Genomic DNA, 4,343 nt, shown 5'->3' on the forward strand with positions numbered 1-4,343 from the left:
GGGTCTGGGTTGTGTACTTATGCAGACAGGGAAAGTGATTGCCTATGCATCACGCCAGTTGAAAGAATATGAGCAGAGATACTCCACACATGACTTAGAGCTTGTAGTGGTAGTTTTTGCACTGAAGGTGTGACGACACAACTTGTATGGTGAGAAGCGTGAGATATACACTGACCACAAGAGTTTAAAATACTTCACCCAGAATGATCTGAATATGAGGCAGAGACATTGGTTAGACCTGGTAAAGGATTGTGATTGTGAGATCCTCTATCACCCTGGGAAAGCCAATGTGGTAGCAGATGCCTTAAGCCAGAAGGGTCAGGGACAGCTATATAGTGCCAGATAGATATCGAAGAGATTGGCTGATGACATGACCAGAGCAGGGATTGAGTTAGTAGTGGACCAGTTAGCCAACATCACTTTACAGTCTACTCTCTTGGAGAGAATCAAGGAGAAGCAGTTAGATGACCCATAGTTGGGGCAGGTTAAAGCAGATGTCCTAGCTGGAATAGCTAAGGACCATACGGTGTCAAATATGGGCTTATTGAGATACAAGGATCAGATTTGCGTTCTGATGGACACTTGGATTAGACGAGAGATTCTGGATGAATCTCATACTACCCCTTATTCTCTACATCCAGGCACCACAAAAATGTACCAAGATCTGAAAGATTTATATTGGTGTCCTGGGATGAAAAGGGATGTGACTGAATATGTGGCAAGGTGCCTGACTTGTCAGCAGGTCAAGGCTGAGCATCAGAGGCCGACAGGGCTGTTACAGCCTCTGGATATCCCAGAATGGAAGTAGGAGGATATCACGATGGATTTCGTGGTAGGATTTCCTAGGACAGTGGGCCAGCATGATTCTATTTGGGTCATTGTGGATCGATATATGAAATCAGCTCATTTTCTACTAGTGAGGATTAATTACACAATTGACCAATATGCAGATCTCTATGTGAAAGTGATAGTTTGCCTTCATGGGACTCCGAGGTCTATCATGTCTGATAGGGACCCTATCTTTACTTCCAAGTTTTGGGGAAGTTTGCAGAGGGCAATGAGTACACAGTTGAAGTTCAACACAACTTATATTGGAGGTCATGCTGAGAGCATGTGTGTTGGACTTTGAAGGGTCCTGGAGTAAATATGTGCCTCTGATAGAATTTTCTTATAACAACAGCTACCAATCTACCATTGGGGTGGCACCTTATGAGATGTTGTATGGTAGGAAGTGAAGATCGCCCATTCACTGGGATGAGATGGGTGAGAGGAAGTATTTAGGTCTTGATGCAGTTTAGAGGACCATCAAGAAGATTAGAGCTCGGGCTCGGATGCTCGCATCTAAGAGTATACCGAAGAGCTATTCAGACCCGAGGCGGAGGAACATAGAGTTCCAGGTGGGAGACTATGTCTTCCTTAGGGTTTCACCTCTGAGAGGGGTGAAGAGGTTCGGCAAGAAGGGCAAGCCGAGCCCTAGGTTTGTGGGACCATTTTGAGATCTTGGAGAGGATCAGGCAGGTGGCCTACAGGTTGGCCTTACCCCCTACACTATCTAGTGTGCATAATGTATTCCATATTTCCATGTTGAGGAAGTATGTGTCAGATGGAACTCGCGTACTGAGTTATGAGGATTTGGAACCGGAGGTAGACTTATCCTATGAAGAACAACTAGTTCATATTCTAGACAGGAAGGACAAGGTCCTGAGGAACAAGACTATACCTTTAGTTAAGGAACTATGGAGGAACAGCAAGGCCGAGGAGGTGACTTGGGAGCTGGTGGTGGATATGCAAACTCAGTATCTCGAGTTGTTCAGGAAAAATTTCGAGTACGAACTTTCTATAAAGAGTGGATAGTTGTAACGTCCCAAAATTACCTAATAAGGCTTAGAGCCTTGATTAGGGGGCCATGATGGCAATATATGGACTTATGTGCTTATTTGTTATATTTAATTATAATTATGTGGATTATGTGATTATATGACTAGTTGTGCATGTTTAAAGATATAAATATGCATGTGGGCCCGTTTCTTATTAGAAGGGAAATCTTGGTAATTTGGCCCGTTGTCGACATAATTGTATATTTATGTGATATATGTGCGAGACCACATTATTATGTGGGTTTATTTGAGTTACTTGGCACGAGGGGATCGTAGGGAGCAAGTTAGCGGGAAAGTCACAACGGGACCCAATACCCGACTTGGGGTGAGTCGAGGGGTATTTTAGGTATTAGGTATTTAATTGGGTTATCAGGTGATGGAAATGAATAATTGGAGATATATTTGTAGTTATTGAGTTTAGGAGGAAATATTGGGGAATTTGACCATTTTTCCCTCGGGGACGTTTTTGGTACCCCGAGCCTCGGGATTAGCTTAAGTCACTTAAGCATAGGAAACTAAAAACAAAACATTTAGAAGTGCCATTAACCGACCCTTTTTCTCTCCTTCACTCTCTTTCTCTCAAAACAAAACTTCACTAAGTTAACCATTGAAGAACTAAGGGAATTTTTGGCTAGAAATCAGACAATTGAAGCCTAAAACTTGGGGAGTAAGTTCTGCTGCAGCTTGTGGGATCGATCATCAGTTGAGGTAAGCTCTAGACTATGATTTTGGCATTGAAATTCTCAGTTTATTTGGTTGTTTTAGAGTGCTCTTGAACCTTTAAGCTTGAAGAATTGGCTTGGTGTTTTGAGGAGTTTTAAGACTAGATTTTTGTTGGGTTTTGTTGCTGGGAATATATTAGAACTATTTTGGTAATTGAATTATGGTTTTAGGGTGAGTTTGGGTTAGTTTGGATTGAAATTAGCTGCTGAAAAGTGTGAAGATTTTGGCTTCGAGGGACCAAGTCACGACCTTGTTCTTGAGGGGTCGCAACTCAGCTTGAACCCAGGGCTTTAGGAGGCCTGTGTCTGGGAGGCACGCCACGACCATATAGGGCAAGTCTTAGGATTAGTCAGGGCATTACAGTTGGTATCATAGCCCATGGTTCATAAGCATGAAGTTCTCCATGATACAAACGCAAAATCTCTAGATCTAACTGCCAATGTAAGTGTTTATGTTAATAGCTAATGTTTTAGTCATTATGTTTTTAGTCAAAATGAATGGAGCCTTGACCTATCATGATATCTGAACCATTAATGCATTGTAAAGGATTAGAGAACCAAGGGATACAATGGGAGTGCTAGAAAGAATCACTCAAAGATTGACCTTATTTCACAAGGAGATAGTTCACCTTCAAATCGCTAGGCAAATCATGATGAGAGCCATGGAACAATATGTCTTAGTAATTTGGATTTTTAAGGATTTTCCTACTATAGTTTCAAAATTAGAAGAATTATGGGAGACTATGGATGATGAAGATGACTTACCAGTAGCCATGAGATATTATTTTCTTATACTTAGGTTTACCTCTAAGTTTGAGTTTCAATTCACTAATGAATAAAAGCATAGCATCTTAATGAATATTCCCCGAGGTAGTTTCGAGGCTCATAGTAATGATGATTATGAAGAAATAGATGAAGATATGTTAGATGAAGGGTCAGATGTAGAAGATATTGATTTTTAGAGATTTACCCTAGTTATTATTAGTATAGTTTCTTTATTTATTTTGAATTTATAATAGTAATTAGTGAAAATATTTCTCCAAATGAATAAAGTTGTTGTTTTTGAATGGCATGTATGAGTTTGATTTTTTTTCCTACAATCATAATAAATTTAGAATAAATTCAATAAATAATGACTGAGTTCAGTGAGAGTGGATACAAATCAATGGACCAAGTTCTATATTGAGAGTTTATGGGGCCATAGTAGTGGGAACGATTTTACTGATCCCAGCTCTCCCTCAATATGGTTAACTTTGGAACAACGACGAGTTTCGAACCTGAGAATTTAGTCATATAGGGTGGTTAGAGACACACCTAGAAAAAAATAAAGATGGCTTATTGTTCTAAGTATAGAAACACACCCTAATTTATAAAGATGACTTACAAAAAAAATTCACAAGAAATCAAAACTCATAGGTCCAAGTTATGTTTGCTTAGACTAAGTTTTGTCTTAGAAGCTATTAGGGTAAGTTCTAACGTGTTTTCTCAACTGTTAGAACTTTGCTGAAGATGTCACTACGAAGATCTACACGCACAAATGGCAATGCCCCCAGCACTGCCAACGAGACTCACAAAGCCCCTCCAACCCGAAGAAAGGGTGCGTTTTACCAATTCCGCTGCAAATAGAAATGCACCACCTCCGGCGGACAACACCATTGACATTATCCGATTATGACAACAAGTACAAGAACTACAACAAAAACAATGACAACAGCCGCAGCCACAGCCTCAGCCGCAGGCGCAA

This window comes from Humulus lupulus, chromosome 4, assembly GCF_963169125.1.
Source record: "Humulus lupulus chromosome 4, drHumLupu1.1, whole genome shotgun sequence".
NCBI classification, from domain to species: Eukaryota; Viridiplantae; Streptophyta; class Magnoliopsida; order Rosales; family Cannabaceae; genus Humulus; species Humulus lupulus.